This window comes from Sesamum indicum, linkage group LG8 (genome assembly GCF_026168435.1).
Source record: "Sesamum indicum cultivar Baizhima isolate 11 linkage group LG8, ASM2616843v1, whole genome shotgun sequence".
NCBI classification, from domain to species: Eukaryota; Viridiplantae; Streptophyta; class Magnoliopsida; order Lamiales; family Pedaliaceae; genus Sesamum; species Sesamum indicum.
This window is the reverse complement of record NC_142664.1, coordinates 14573718-14590711: the sequence shown is the minus strand read 5'-3', so window position 1 is coordinate 14590711 and position 16994 is coordinate 14573718.

The window sequence follows — 16994 nt, the reverse complement described above, 5'->3', positions numbered from 1 at the left end:
ACTTGTTTCAATAAAACCGTCCAAAACAGCTAACTTTTGAACATTCTCAAAATTCGACGAAACTTGACCCAATCGTTGGTCTAGACCCTAGAATATCTGTGGTAAATTTGCTAAGCGTAATAATAACCACAAGTTAGTATAAAAGGAAAACAAACTTGCTTTAATAAAACCGTGCAAAACAGCTAAATTTTGAGCATTCTCAGAATTCGATGAAAATTGATCCAATCGTAGGTCTAGACCCAAGAATTTGTGTATTAAATTTCCTAAATGCAATAATAACTACAAGTTAATATAAAAGGGAAACACACATGTTTTAATAAAACCATGTAAAACAGCTAACTTATGAACGTTCTCATAGTTCGACGAAACTTGACCCAATCGCAGGTCTAGACCCAAGCATTTGTGTTGTCAATTTGCTAATCGTAATAATAACAACAGGTTAGTATAAAAGGAAAACAAACTTGTTTTAATAAACCCGTGCAAACCAGCTAAATTTTGAACGGTCTCAGAATTCGATGAAACTTGACCAAAACGTTGGTCTAGACCAAAACATCTATGTTGTAATTTGCCCAGTGTAATACTGACTACAAGTTAGTATAAAAGGGAAACGAACCTGTTTTAATAAAACCGTGCAAAACAGCTAAATTTTGAGCATTCTCAGAATTCGACGAAACTTGACCCAAACGTTGGTCTAGATCCAAGAATTTGTGTGTTAAATTTCTAAGCGTAATTATAATTACAAGTTAGTATAAAAGGGAAACAAAATTGCTTTAATAAAACCGTGCAAAACAGCTAAATTTTGAACGTTCTCAAAATTTTACGAAACTTGACCCCAACATAGATCTAGACCCAAGCATTTGTGTTATACATTTGATAAGCGTAATAATAACTACAAGTTAGTATAAAAGGGAAACAAACTTGCTTTAATAAAATCGTGCAAAACAGATAAATTTTGAACGTTCTCAGAATTCAACAAAACCTGTCCCAAACGTTGGTCTAGACCCAAGCATTTGTGTGGTATATTTGCTAAGCATAATAATAACTACAAGTTAGTATAAAAGGGAAACAAACTTGTTTTAATAAAACCGTGCAAAACAGTTAACTTTTGAACGTACACTGAATTCAATGAAACTTGACCCAATCGTTGGTCTAGACCCAAGCATTTGTGTTGCAAATTTGCGAAACGTAATAATAACTACAAGTTAGTATAAAAGGGAAACAAACTTGCTTTAATAAAACCGTGCAAAACAGCTAAATTTTGAACCTTCTCAGAATTCGACGAAACTTAACCCAATCATTGGTCTAGACCCAAGCATTTGTCTTGTAAATTTGCTATGCGTAATAATAACTACAAGTTAGTACAAAAGGGAAACAAACTTGTTTTAATAAAACCGTGCAAAACAGCTAACTTTTGAACGTTCTCAGGATTCGACAAAACTTGATCCATTCGTTGGTCTAGATCCAAGAATATGTGTGGTAAATTTTCTAAGCGTAATAATACCTACAAGTTAGTATAAAAGAGAAACAAACTTGCTTTAATAAAGCCGTGCAAAACAACTAAATTTTGAACGTTCTCAGAATTCGACGAAACCTGTCTGTCTCAAACGTTGGTCTAGACCCAAGCATTGTGTGGTAAATTTTTTTTTTTTTTTTGGGTAAGTGTAATTTTCATTTAAGAAAAGAAAATATAGTACAACAGAGTCCCTCTTTAGGCGCTTCCCTCGACAGGCCAAGGGATACGCCACAGTCTATACAAGGCACATGTGCTAATTGATCTAGGAAGCTTAATACTGAGTATACGTTGTCGAACATCTTCTACTATTAAGTTGCCCACTACGCTCGGGGGTCTCTCCTCGTGCTCAAAACGTCTCAGGTTTCTCTCCCTCCAAATATGGTATACACACGATCCAAGCAGGCATCGGTAGGATATATTGATGATGTGCTTCCCACGCCATTTTCTTGCTCCCCATTCAACATCACTGACCCAATCCCTATTAGGCCACTGGAATCGTACAATGCGCCGAATACTAATGAGGCATCTCCTACTAAATCTGCAGTGGAAAAACAGGTGGTTATGTGACTCCACCATGTCTTCATTGCACAGCACGCAGCACCCTAGATGGGAGAGCCATGGTTTATCCGTCGTTGCGAGCTTCTCCAGGATAGCTAGCCAAAGGATAAATAAATGTCGCGGGATCTTTAAAGAACCCAAAAGTAGTGAAATCCAACCTACTTTCGGTCCTGCTGATATCATAGCCCGATAAAACTCCTGCGTAGTGGGTTTCCGACTCGAACCTTTCCATATAATACGATCTGTACCCCCATGGATCTGAGGCAGCACATGTGTAATCTCCACGCATTCCATGTCTGTGATCAATGGCCAGTGCCAATGGCCCTCACAGATAACTGAGCTAAACATGGTAGACTCATGCAATCCCAGACTGTTTGGTCCCCGCAGAAATCTGTCAAGGAGGGGTCCAAGGTGATGCCAGGGATCCTTCCATAAGAAAAAATCACTTCCATCACCAATACGATATTCCACCACTGAGCGTAACCAGCCTCTCAACCTCAACATTTTTCTCCATCCCCATGGTCCACGATTCTCCGGGATAGACCATATCGAATCATCTCGAAGTCTGCCATGCCGCAGCCACTCGACCCAGATAGAAGTCCTATCACATCGGATGACTTCACATAGCTTTTTGCACATCAATGATCGATTAAGAGTTCCCATATCCTTAAGGCCAAGTCCTACCTCCTCCTTCGGTTTGCAAATCTCCTTCCACGCAACTTTAGGGTATCCACTATTTCCGGTACCTCTCCATAAGAAAGCTCGCAATCGCTTCTCAATATCTTTAATGACCCCTTTTGGCAAAATAAATGCCGAAGCCCAATAAACACCCATAGCCACAAGAACAGACTTAATGATTTGTACCCTGCCGGCATATGACAGTGCCAATCCCTCCCAACCATTGATACGTGTATCGTTCTTACTCAGTAATGGTTGGCAGTCGGCGATAGATAATCGAGAAGAGATCAATGGTAGACCCAAATACCTCATCGGTAAGTGGCCTTCCTGAAACCCCAACACCGCAAGTAGCTCCCCTCGTACATTCTGGGCTGATCATTGTGTGGTAAATTTCCTAAGCGTAATAATAACTACAAGTTTGTGTAAAAGGGAAACAAACTTGTTTTAATAATACCGTGCAAAACAGCTAATATTTGAACGTTCTCAGAATTCAACGAAACTTGACCCAATCCCAGGTCTAGACCCAAGCATTTTTATTAGAAAATTGCCAAGCGTAATAATAACTACAAGTTAGTATAAAAAGGAAAAAAAAACTTGTTTCAATAAAACCGTCCAAAACAGCTAACTTTTGAACATTCTCAAAATTCGACGAAACTTGACCCAATCGTTGGTCTAGACCCTAGAATATCTGTGGTAAATTTGCTAAGCGTAATAATAACCACAAGTTAGTATAAAAGGAAAACAAACTTGCTTTAATAAAACCGTGCAAAACAGCTAAATTTTGAGCATTCTCAGAATTCGATGAAAATTGATCCAATCGTAGGTCTAGACCCAAGAATTTGTGTATTAAATTTCCTAAATGCAATAATAACTACAAGTTAATATAAAAGGGAAACACACATGTTTTAATAAAACCATGTAAAACAGCTAACTTATGAACGTTCTCATAGTTCGACGAAACTTGACCCAATCGCAGGTCTAGACCCAAGCATTTGTGTTGTCAATTTGCTAATCGTAATAATAACAACAGGTTAGTATAAAAGGAAAACAAACTTGTTTTAATAAACCCGTGCAAACCAGCTAAATTTTGAACGGTCTCAGAATTCGATGAAACTTGACCAAAACGTTGGTCTAGACCAAAACATCTATGTTGTAATTTGCCCAGTGTAATACTGACTACAAGTTAGTATAAAAGGGAAACGAACCTGTTTTAATAAAACCGTGCAAAACAGCTAAATTTTGAGCATTCTCAGAATTCGACGAAACTTGACCCAAACGTTGGTCTAGATCCAAGAATTTGTGTGTTAAATTTCTAAGCGTAATTATAATTACAAGTTAGTATAAAAGGGAAACAAAATTGCTTTAATAAAACCGTGCAAAACAGCTAAATTTTGAACGTTCTCAAAATTTTACGAAACTTGACCCCAACATAGATCTAGACCCAAGCATTTGTGTTATACATTTGATAAGCGTAATAATAACTACAAGTTAGTATAAAAGGGAAACAAACTTGCTTTAATAAAATCGTGCAAAACAGATAAATTTTGAACGTTCTCAGAATTCAACAAAACCTGTCCCAAACGTTGGTCTAGACCCAAGCATTTGTGTGGTATATTTGCTAAGCATAATAATAACTACAAGTTAGTATAAAAGGGAAACAAACTTGTTTTAATAAAACCGTGCAAAACAGTTAACTTTTGAACGTACACTGAATTCAATGAAACTTGACCCAATCGTTGGTCTAGACCCAAGCATTTGTGTTGCAAATTTGCGAAACGTAATAATAACTACAAGTTAGTATAAAAGGGAAACAAACTTGCTTTAATAAAACCGTGCAAAACAGCTAAATTTTGAACCTTCTCAGAATTCGACGAAACTTAACCCAATCATTGGTCTAGACCCAAGCATTTGTCTTGTAAATTTGCTATGCGTAATAATAACTACAAGTTAGTACAAAAGGGAAACAAACTTGTTTTAATAAAACCGTGCAAAACAGCTAACTTTTGAACGTTCTCAGGATTCGACAAAACTTGATCCATTCGTTGGTCTAGATCCAAGAATATGTGTGGTAAATTTTCTAAGCGTAATAATACCTACAAGTTAGTATAAAAGAGAAACAAACTTGCTTTAATAAAGCCGTGCAAAACAACTAAATTTTGAACGTTCTCAGAATTCGACGAAACCTGTCTGTCTCAAACGTTGGTCTAGACCCAAGCATTGTGTGGTAAATTTTTTTTTTTTTTTTGGGTAAGTGTAATTTTCATTTAAGAAAAGAAAATATAGTACAACAGAGTCCCTCTTTAGGCGCTTCCCTCGACAGGCCAAGGGATACGCCACAGTCTATACAAGGCACATGTGCTAATTGATCTAGGAAGCTTAATACTGAGTATACGTTGTCGAACATCTTCTACTATTAAGTTGCCCACTACGCTCGGGGGTCTCTCCTCGTGCTCAAAACGTCTCAGGTTTCTCTCCCTCCAAATATGGTATACACACGATCCAAGCAGGCATCGGTAGGATATATTGATGATGTGCTTCCCACGCCATTTTCTTGCTCCCCATTCAACATCACTGACCCAATCCCTATTAGGCCACTGGAATCGTACAATGCGCCGAATACTAATGAGGCATCTCCTACTAAATCTGCAGTGGAAAAACAGGTGGTTATGTGACTCCACCATGTCTTCATTGCACAGCACGCAGCACCCTAGATGGGAGAGCCATGGTTTATCCGTCGTTGCGAGCTTCTCCAGGATAGCTAGCCAAAGGATAAATAAATGTCGCGGGATCTTTAAAGAACCCAAAAGTAGTGAAATCCAACCTACTTTCGGTCCTGCTGATATCATAGCCCGATAAAACTCCTGCGTAGTGGGTTTCCGACTCGAACCTTTCCATATAATACGATCTGTACCCCCATGGATCTGAGGCAGCACATGTGTAATCTCCACGCATTCCATGTCTGTGATCAATGGCCAGTGCCAATGGCCCTCACAGATAACTGAGCTAAACATGGTAGACTCATGCAATCCCAGACTGTTTGGTCCCCGCAGAAATCTGTCAAGGAGGGGTCCAAGGTGATGCCAGGGATCCTTCCATAAGAAAAAATCACTTCCATCACCAATACGATATTCCACCACTGAGCGTAACCAGCCTCTCAACCTCAACATTTTTCTCCATCCCCATGGTCCACGATTCTCCGGGATAGACCATATCGAATCATCTCGAAGTCTGCCATGCCGCAGCCACTCGACCCAGATAGAAGTCCTATCACATCGGATGACTTCACATAGCTTTTTGCACATCAATGATCGATTAAGAGTTCCCATATCCTTAAGGCCAAGTCCTACCTCCTCCTTCGGTTTGCAAATCTCCTTCCACGCAACTTTAGGGTATCCACTATTTCCGGTACCTCTCCATAAGAAAGCTCGCAATCGCTTCTCAATATCTTTAATGACCCCTTTTGGCAAAATAAATGCCGAAGCCCAATAAACACCCATAGCCACAAGAACAGACTTAATGATTTGTACCCTGCCGGCATATGACAGTGCCAATCCCTCCCAACCATTGATACGTGTATCGTTCTTACTCAGTAATGGTTGGCAGTCGGCGATAGATAATCGAGAAGAGATCAATGGTAGACCCAAATACCTCATCGGTAAGTGGCCTTCCTGAAACCCCAACACCGCAAGTAGCTCCCCTCGTACATTCTGGGCTGATCATTGTGTGGTAAATTTCCTAAGCGTAATAATAACTACAAGTTAGTGTAAAAGGGAAACAAACTTGTTTTAATAATACCGTGCAAAACAGCTAATATTTGAACGTTCTCAGAATTCAACGAAACTTGACCCAATCCCAGGTCTAGACCCAAGCATTTTTATTAGAAAATTGCCAAGCGTAATAATAACTACAAGTTAGTATAAAAAGGAAAAAAAAACTTGTTTCAATAAAACCGTCCAAAACAGCTAACTTTTGAACATTCTCAAAATTCGACGAAACTTGACCCAATCGTTGGTCTAGACCCTAGAATATCTGTGGTAAATTTGCTAAGCGTAATAATAACCACAAGTTAGTATAAAAGGAAAACAAACTTGCTTTAATAAAACCGTGCAAAACAGCTAAATTTTGAGCATTCTCAGAATTCGATGAAAATTGATCCAATCGTAGGTCTAGACCCAAGAATTTGTGTATTAAATTTCCTAAATGTAATAATAACTACAAGTTAATATAAAAGGGAAACACACTTGTTTTAATAAAACCGTGTAAAACAGCTAACTTATGAACGTTCTCATAGTTCGACGAAACTTGACCCAATCGCAGGTCTAGACCCAAGCATTTGTGTTGTCAATTTGCTAATCGTAATAATAACAACAGGTTAGTATAAAAGGAAAACAAACTTGTTTTAATAAACCCGTGCAAACCAGCTAAATTTTGAACGGTCTCAGAATTCGATGAAACTTGACCAAAACGTTGGTCTAGACCAAAACATCTATGTTGTAATTTTCCCAGTGTAATACTGACTACAAGTTAGTATAAAAGGGAAACAAACTTGTTTTAATAAAACCGTGCAAAACAGCTAAATTTTGAGCATTCTCAGAATTCGACGAAACTTGACCCAAACGTTGGTCTAGATCCAAGAATTTGTGTGTTAAATTTCTAAGCGTAATTATAATTAAAAGTTAGTATAAAAGGGAAACAAAATTGCTTTAATAAAACCGTGCAAAACAGCTAAATTTTGAACGTTCTCAAAATTTTACGAAACTTGACCCCAACATAGATCTAGACCCAAGCATTTGTGTTATACATTTGCTAAGCGTAATAATAACTACAAGTTAGTATAAAAGGGAAACAAACTTGCTTTAATAAAATCGTGCAAAACAGATAAATTTTGAACGGTCTCAGAATTCAACAAAACCTGTCCCAAACGTTGGTCTAGACCCAAGCATTTGTGTGGTATATTTGCTAAGCATAATAATAACTACAAGTTAGTATAAAAGGGAAACAAACTTGTTTTAATAAAACCGTGCAAAACAGTTAACTTTTGAACGTACACTGAATTCAATGAAACTTGACCCAACCGTTGGTCTAAACCCAAGCATTTGTGTTGCAAATTTGCTAAACGTAATAATAACTACAAGTTAGTATAAAAGTGAAACAAACTTGCTTTAATAAAACCATGCAAAACAACTAAATTTTGAACCTTCTCAGAATTCGACAAAACTTAACCCAAACATTGGTCTAGACCCAAGCATTTGTCTTGTAAATTTGCTATGCGTAATAATAACTACAAGTTAGTACAAAAGGGAAACAAACTTGTTTTAATAAAACCGTGCAAAACAGCTAACTTTTGAACGTTCTCAGGATTCGACAAAACTTGATCCAATCGTTGGTCTAGATCCAAGAATATGTGTGGTAAATTTTCTAAGCGTAATAATACCTACAAGTTAGTATAAAAGAGAAACAAACTTGCTTTAATAAAGCCGTGCAAAACAACTAAATTTTGAACGTTCTCAGAATTCGACGAAACCTGTCTCAAACGTTGGTCTAGACCCAAGCATTGTGTGGTAAATTTTTTTTTTTTTTTTGGGTAAGTATAATTTTCATTTAAGAAAAGAAAATATAGTACAACAGAGTCCCTCTTTAGGCGCTTCCCTCGACAGGCCAAGGCATACGCCACAGTCTATACAAGGCACATGTGCTAATTGATCTAGGAAGCTTAATACTGAGTATACGTTGTCGAACATCTTCTACTATTAAGTTGCCCACTACGCTCGGGGGTCTCTCCTCGTGCTCAAAACGTCTCAGGTTTCTCTCCCTCCAAATATGGTATACACACGATCCAAGCAGGCATCGGTAGGATATATTGATGATGTGCTTCCCACGCCATTTTCTTGCTCCCCATTCAACATCACTGACCCAATCCCTATTAGGCCACTGGAATCGTACAATGCGCCGAATACTAATGAGGCATCTCCTACTAAATCTGCAGTGGAAAAACAGGTGGTTATGTGACTCCACCATGTCTTCATTGCACAGCACGCAGCACCCTAGATGGGAGAGCCATGGTTTATCCGTCGTCGCGAGCTTCTCCAGGATAGCTAGCCAAAGGATAAATAAATGTCGCGGGATCTTTAAAGAACCCAAAAGTAGTGAAATCCAACCTACTTTCGGTCCTGCTGATATCATAGCCCGATAAAACTCCTGCGTAGTGGGTTTCCGACTCGAACCTTTCCATATAATACGATCTGTACCCCCATGGATCTGAGGCAGCACATGTGTAATCTCCACGCATTCCATGTCTGTGATCAATGGCCAGTGCCAATGGCCCTCACAGATAACTGAGCTAAACATGGTAGACTCATGCAATCCCAGACTGTTTGGTCCCCGCAGAAATCTGTCAAGGAGGGGTCCAAGGTGATGCCAGGGATCCTTCCATAAGAAAAAATCACTTCCATCACCAATACGATATTCCACCACTGAGCGTAACCAGCCTCTCAACCTCAACATTTTTCTCCATCCCCATGGTCCACGATTCTCCGGGATAGACCATATCGAATCATCTCGAAGTCTGCCATGCCGCAGCCACTCGACCCAGATAGAAGTCCTATCACATCGGATGACTTCACATAGCTTTTTGCACATCAATGATCGATTAAGAGTTCCCATATCCTTAAGGCCAAGTCCTACCTCCTCCTTCGGTTTGCAAATCTCCTTCCACGCAACTTTAGGGTATCCACTATTTCCGGTACCTCTCCATAAGAAAGCTCGCAATCGCTTCTCAATATCTTTAATGACCCCTTTTGGCAAAATAAATGCCGAAGCCCAATAAACACCCATAGCCACAAGAACAGACTTAATGATTTGTACCCTGCCGGCATATGACAGTGCCAATCCCTCCCAACCATTGATACGTGTATCGTTCTTACTCAGTAATGGTTGGCAGTCGGCGATAGATAATCGAGAAGAGATCAATGGTAGACCCAAATACCTCATCGGTAAGTGGCCTTCCTGAAACCCCAACACCGCAAGTAGCTCCCCTCGTACATTCTGGGCTGATCATTGTGTGGTAAATTTCCTAAGCGTAATAATAACTACAAGTTAGTGTAAAAGGGAAACAAACTTGTTTTAATAATACCGTGCAAAACAGCTAATATTTGAACGTTCTCAGAATTCAACGAAACTTGACCCAATCCCAGGTCTAGACCCAAGCATTTTTATTAGAAAATTGCCAAGCGTAATAATAACTACAAGTTAGTATAAAAAGGAAAAAAAAACTTGTTTCAATAAAACCGTCCAAAACAGCTAACTTTTGAACATTCTCAAAATTCGACGAAACTTGACCCAATCGTTGGTCTAGACCCTAGAATATCTGTGGTAAATTTGCTAAGCGTAATAATAACCACAAGTTAGTATAAAAGGAAAACAAACTTGCTTTAATAAAACCGTGCAAAACAGCTAAATTTTGAGCATTCTCAGAATTCGATGAAAATTGATCCAATCGTAGGTCTAGACCCAAGAATTTGTGTATTAAATTTCCTAAATGTAATAATAACTACAAGTTAATATAAAAGGGAAACACACTTGTTTTAATAAAACCGTGTAAAACAGCTAACTTATGAACGTTCTCATAGTTCGACGAAACTTGACCCAATCGCAGGTCTAGACCCAAGCATTTGTGTTGTCAATTTGCTAATCGTAATAATAACAACAGGTTAGTATAAAAGGAAAACAAACTTGTTTTAATAAACCCGTGCAAACCAGCTAAATTTTGAACGGTCTCAGAATTCGATGAAACTTGACCAAAACGTTGGTCTAGACCAAAACATCTATGTTGTAATTTTCCCAGTGTAATACTGACTACAAGTTAGTATAAAAGGGAAACAAACTTGTTTTAATAAAACCGTGCAAAACAGCTAAATTTTGAGCATTCTCAGAATTCGACGAAACTTGACCCAAACGTTGGTCTAGATCCAAGAATTTGTGTGTTAAATTTCTAAGCGTAATTATAATTAAAAGTTAGTATAAAAGGGAAACAAAATTGCTTTAATAAAACCGTGCAAAACAGCTAAATTTTGAACGTTCTCAAAATTTTACGAAACTTGACCCCAACATAGATCTAGACCCAAGCATTTGTGTTATACATTTGCTAAGCGTAATAATAACTACAAGTTAGTATAAAAGGGAAACAAACTTGCTTTAATAAAATCGTGCAAAACAGATAAATTTTGAACGGTCTCAGAATTCAACAAAACCTGTCCCAAACGTTGGTCTAGACCCAAGCATTTGTGTGGTATATTTGCTAAGCATAATAATAACTACAAGTTAGTATAAAAGGGAAACAAACTTGTTTTAATAAAACCGTGCAAAACAGTTAACTTTTGAACGTACACTGAATTCAATGAAACTTGACCCAACCGTTGGTCTAAACCCAAGCATTTGTGTTGCAAATTTGCTAAACGTAATAATAACTACAAGTTAGTATAAAAGTGAAACAAACTTGCTTTAATAAAACCATGCAAAACAACTAAATTTTGAACCTTCTCAGAATTCGACAAAACTTAACCCAAACATTGGTCTAGACCCAAGCATTTGTCTTGTAAATTTGCTATGCGTAATAATAACTACAAGTTAGTACAAAAGGGAAACAAACTTGTTTTAATAAAACCGTGCAAAACAGCTAACTTTTGAACGTTCTCAGGATTCGACAAAACTTGATCCAATCGTTGGTCTAGATCCAAGAATATGTGTGGTAAATTTTCTAAGCGTAATAATACCTACAAGTTAGTATAAAAGAGAAACAAACTTGCTTTAATAAAGCCGTGCAAAACAACTAAATTTTGAACGTTCTCAGAATTCGACGAAACCTGTCTCAAACGTTGGTCTAGACCCAAGCATTGTGTGGTAAATTTTTTTTTTTTTTTGGGTAAGTATAATTTTCATTTAAGAAAAGAAAATATAGTACAACAGAGTCCCTCTTTAGGCGCTTCCCTCGACAGGCCAAGGGATACGCCACAGTCTATACAAGGCACATGTGCTAATTGATCTAGGAAGCTTAATACTGAGTATACGTTGTCGAACATCTTCTACTATTAAGTTGCCCACTACGCTCGGGGGTCTCTCCTCGTGCTCAAAACGTCTCAGGTTTCTCTCCCTCCAAATATGGTATACACACGATCCAAGCAGGCATCGGTAGGATATATTGATGATGTGCTTCCCACGCCATTTTCTTGCTCCCCATTCAACATCACTGACCCAATCCCTATTAGGCCACTGGAATCGTACAATGCGCCGAATACTAATGAGGCATCTCCTACTAAATCTGCAGTGGAAAAACAGGTGGTTATGTGACTCCACCATGTCTTCATTGCACAGCACGCAGCACCCTAGATGGGAGAGCCATGGTTTATCCGTCGTCGCGAGCTTCTCCAGGATAGCTAGCCAAAGGATAAATAAATGTCGCGGGATCTTTAAAGAACCCAAAAGTAGTGAAATCCAACCTACTTTCGGTCCTGCTGATATCATAGCCCGATAAAACTCCTGCGTAGTGGGTTTCCGACTCGAACCTTTCCATATAATACGATCTGTACCCCCATGGATCTGAGGCAGCACATGTGTAATCTCCACGCATTCCATGTCTGTGATCAATGGCCAGTGCCAATGGCCCTCACAGATAACTGAGCTAAACATGGTAGACTCATGCAATCCCAGACTGTTTGGTCCCCGCAGAAATCTGTCAAGGAGGGGTCCAAGGTGATGCCAGGGATCCTTCCATAAGAAAAAATCACTTCCATCACCAATACGATATTCCACCACTGAGCGTAACCAGCCTCTCAACCTCAACATTTTTCTCCATCCCCATGGTCCACGATTCTCCGGGATAGACCATATCGAATCATCTCGAAGTCTGCCATGCCGCAGCCACTCGACCCAGATAGAAGTCCTATCACATCGGATGACTTCACATAGCTTTTTGCACATCAATGATCGATTAAGAGTTCCCATATCCTTAAGGCCAAGTCCTACCTCCTCCTTCGGTTTGCAAATCTCCTTCCACGCAACTTTAGGGTATCCACTATTTCCGGTACCTCTCCATAAGAAAGCTCGCAATCGCTTCTCAATATCTTTAATGACCCCTTTTGGCAAAATAAATGCCGAAGCCCAATAAACACCCATAGCCACAAGAACAGACTTAATGATTTGTACCCTGCCGGCATATGACAGTGCCAATCCCTCCCAACCATTGATACGTGTATCGTTCTTACTCAGTAATGGTTGGCAGTCGGCGATAGATAATCGAGAAGAGATCAATGGTAGACCCAAATACCTCATCGGTAAGTGGCCTTCCTGAAACCCCAACACCGCAAGTAGCTCCCCTCGTACATTCTGGGCTGATCATTGTGTGGTAAATTTCCTAAGCGTAATAATAACTACAAGTTAGTGTAAAAGGGAAACAAACTTGTTTTAATAATACCGTGCAAAACAGCTAATATTTGAACGTTCTCAGAATTCACGAAACTTGACCCAATCCCAGGTCTAGACCCAAGCATTTTTATTAGAAAATTGCCAAGCGTAATAATAACTACAAGTTAGTATAAAAAGGAAAAAAAAACTTGTTTCAATAAAACCGTCCAAAACAGCTAACTTTTGAACATTCTCAAAATTCGACGAAACTTGACCCAATCGTTGGTCTAGACCCTAGAATATCTGTGGTAAATTTGCTAAGCGTAATAATAACCACAAGTTAGTATAAAAGGAAAACAAACTTGCTTTAATAAAACCGTGCAAAACAGCTAAATTTTGAGCATTCTCAGAATTCGATGAAAATTGATCCAATCGTAGGTCTAGACCCAAGAATTTGTGTATTAAATTTCCTAAATGTAATAATAACTACAAGTTAATATAAAAGGGAAACACACTTGTTTTAATAAAACCGTGTAAAACAGCTAACTTATGAACGTTCTCATAGTTCGACGAAACTTGACCCAATCGCAGGTCTAGACCCAAGCATTTGTGTTGTCAATTTGCTAATCGTAATAATAACAACAGGTTAGTATAAAAGGAAAACAAACTTGTTTTAATAAACCCGTGCAAACCAGCTAAATTTTGAACGGTCTCAGAATTCGATGAAACTTGACCAAAACGTTGGTCTAGACCAAAACATCTATGTTGTAATTTTCCCAGTGTAATACTGACTACAAGTTAGTATAAAAGGGAAACAAACTTGTTTTAATAAAACCGTGCAAAACAGCTAAATTTTGTGCATTCTCAGAATTCGACGAAACTTGACCCAAACGTTGGTCTAGATCCAAGAATTTGTGTGTTAAATTTCTAAGCGTAATTATAATTAAAAGTTAGTATAAAAGGGAAACAAAATTGCTTTAATAAAACCGTGCAAAACAGCTAAATTTTGAACGTTCTCAAAATTTTACGAAACTTGACCCCAACATAGATCTAGACCCAAGCATTTGTGTTATACATTTGCTAAGCGTAATAATAACTACAAGTTAGTATAAAAGGGAAACAAACTTGCTTTAATAAAATCGTGCAAAACAGATAAATTTTGAACGTTCTCAGAATTCAACAAAACCTGTCCCAAACGTTGGTCTAGACCCAAGCATTTGTGTGGTATATTTGCTAAGCATAATAATAACTACAAGTTAGTATAAAAGGGAAACAAACTTGTTTTAATAAAACCGTGCAAAACAGTTAACTTTTGAACGTACACTGAATTCAATGAAACTTGACCCAACCGTTGGTCTAAACCCAAGCATTTGTGTTGCAAATTTGCTAAACGTAATAATAACTACAAGTTAGTATAAAAGTGAAACAAACTTGCTTTAATAAAACCATGCAAAACAACTAAATTTTGAACCTTCTCAGAATTCGACGAAACTTAACCCAAACATTGGTCTAGACCCAAGCATTTGTCTTGTAAATTTGCTATGCGTAATAATAACTACAAGTTAGTACAAAAGGGAAACAAACTTGTTTTAATAAAACCGTGCAAAACAGCTAACTTTTGAACGTTCTCAGGATTCGACAAAACTTGATCCAATCGTTGGTCTAGATCCAAGAATATGTGTGGTAAATTTTCTAAGCGTAATAATACCTACAAGTTAGTATAAAAGAGAAACAAACTTGCTTTAATAAAGCCGTGCAAAACAACTAAATTTTGAACGTTCTCAGAATTCGACGAAACCTGTCTCAAACGTTGGTCTAGACCCAAGCATTGTGTGGTAAATTTTTTTTTTTTTTTTGGGTAAGTATAATTTTCATTTAAGAAAAGAAAATATAGTACAACAGAGTCCCTCTTTAGGCGCTTCCCTCGACAGGCCAAGGGATACGCCACAGTCTATACAAGGCACATGTGCTAATTGATCTAGGAAGCTTAATACTGAGTATACGTTGTCGAACATCTTCTACTATTAAGTTGCCCACTACGCTCGGGGGTCTCTCCTCGTGCTCAAAACGTCTCAGGTTTCTCTCCCTCCAAATATGGTATACACACGATCCAAGCAGGCATCGGTAGGATATATTGATGATGTGCTTCCCACGCCATTTTCTTGCTCCCCATTCAACATCACTGACCCAATCCCTATTAGGCCACTGGAATCGTACAATGCGCCGAATACTAATGAGGCATCTCCTACTAAATCTGCAGTGGAAAAACAGGTGGTTATGTGACTCCACCATGTCTTCATTGCACAGCACGCAGCACCCTAGATGGGAGAGCCATGGTTTATCCGTCGTCGCGAGCTTCTCCAGGATAGCTAGCCAAAGGATAAATAAATGTCGCGGGATCTTTAAAGAACCCAAAAGTAGTGAAATCCAACCTACTTTCGGTCCTGCTGATATCATAGCCCGATAAAACTCCTGCGTAGTGGGTTTCCGACTCGAACCTTTCCATATAATACGATCTGTACCCCCATGGATCTGAGGCAGCACATGTGTAATCTCCACGCATTCCATGTCTGTGATCAATGGCCAGTGCCAATGGCCCTCACAGATAACTGAGCTAAACATGGTAGACTCATGCAATCCCAGACTGTTTGGTCCCCGCAGAAATCTGTCAAGGAGGGGTCCAAGGTGATGCCAGGGATCCTTCCATAAGAAAAAATCACTTCCATCACCAATACGATATTCCACCACTGAGCGTAACCAGCCTCTCAACCTCAACATTTTTCTCCATCCCCATGGTCCACGATTCTCCGGGATAGACCATATCGAATCATCTCGAAGTCTGCCATGCCGCAGCCACTCGACCCAGATAGAAGTCCTATCACATCGGATGACTTCACATAGCTTTTTGCACATCAATGATCGATTAAGAGTTCCCATATCCTTAAGGCCAAGTCCTACCTCCTCCTTCGGTTTGCAAATCTCCTTCCACGCAACTTTAGGGTATCCACTATTTCCGGTACCTCTCCATAAGAAAGCTCGCAATCGCTTCTCAATATCTTTAATGACCCCTTTTGGCAAAATAAATGCCGAAGCCCAATAAACACCCATAGCCACAAGAACAGACTTAATGATTTGTACCCTGCCGGCATATGACAGTGCCAATCCCTCCCAACCATTGATACGTGTATCGTTCTTACTCAGTAATGGTTGGCAGTCGGCGATAGATAATCGAGAAGAGATCAATGGTAGACCCAAATACCTCATCGGTAAGTGGCCTTCCTGAAACCCCAACACCGCAAGTAGCTCCCCTCGTACATTCTGGGCTGATCATTGTGTGGTAAATTTCCTAAGCGTAATAATAACTACAAGTTAGTGTAAAAGGGAAACAAACTTGTTTTAATAATACCGTGCAAAACAGCTAATATTTGAACGTTCTCAGAATTCACGAAACTTGACCCAATCCCAGGTCTAGACCCAAGCATTTTTATTAGAAAATTGCCAAGCGTAATAATAACTACAAGTTAGTATAAAAAGGAAAAAAAAACTTGTTTCAATAAAACCGTCCAAAACAGCTAACTTTTGAACATTCTCAAAATTCGACGAAACTTGACCCAATCGTTGGTCTAGACCCTAGAATATCTGTGGTAAATTTGCTAAGCGTAATAATAACCACAAGTTAGTATAAAAGGAAAACAAACTTGCTTTAATAAAACCGTGCAAAACAGCTAAATTTTGAGCATTCTCAGAATTCGATGAAAATTGATCCAATCGTAGGTCTAGACCCAAGAATTTGTGTATTAAATTTCCTAAATGTAATAATAACTACAAGTTAATATAAAAGGGAAAC